This window comes from Arachis ipaensis, chromosome B10, assembly GCF_000816755.2.
Source record: "Arachis ipaensis cultivar K30076 chromosome B10, Araip1.1, whole genome shotgun sequence".
NCBI classification, from domain to species: domain Eukaryota; kingdom Viridiplantae; phylum Streptophyta; class Magnoliopsida; order Fabales; family Fabaceae; genus Arachis; species Arachis ipaensis.
The window spans coordinates 8,417,197-8,417,416 of NC_029794.2; positions in this window are offsets into that span (position 1 = coordinate 8,417,197).

Consider the following 220-nt stretch of genomic DNA (forward strand, 5'->3'; position numbering starts at 1 on the left):
ATATAAAAGGATATTTTAGTCATTTTACATAGATGGAGATTAAACGGATCTCCACGGGACGGGGACCTCTATCCCCGCCCCGTTTATTATACGAGGCCCCACCCCCTATCTTCGCGGGTAGAAAACTCTCCCCGTATCTGCCCCCAGCAGGTAAATCCCCGCGGATACCCGTCCCGCCGGGGTTTTTTGCCATCCCTACTCGTATCCAGCTTTACTTGGA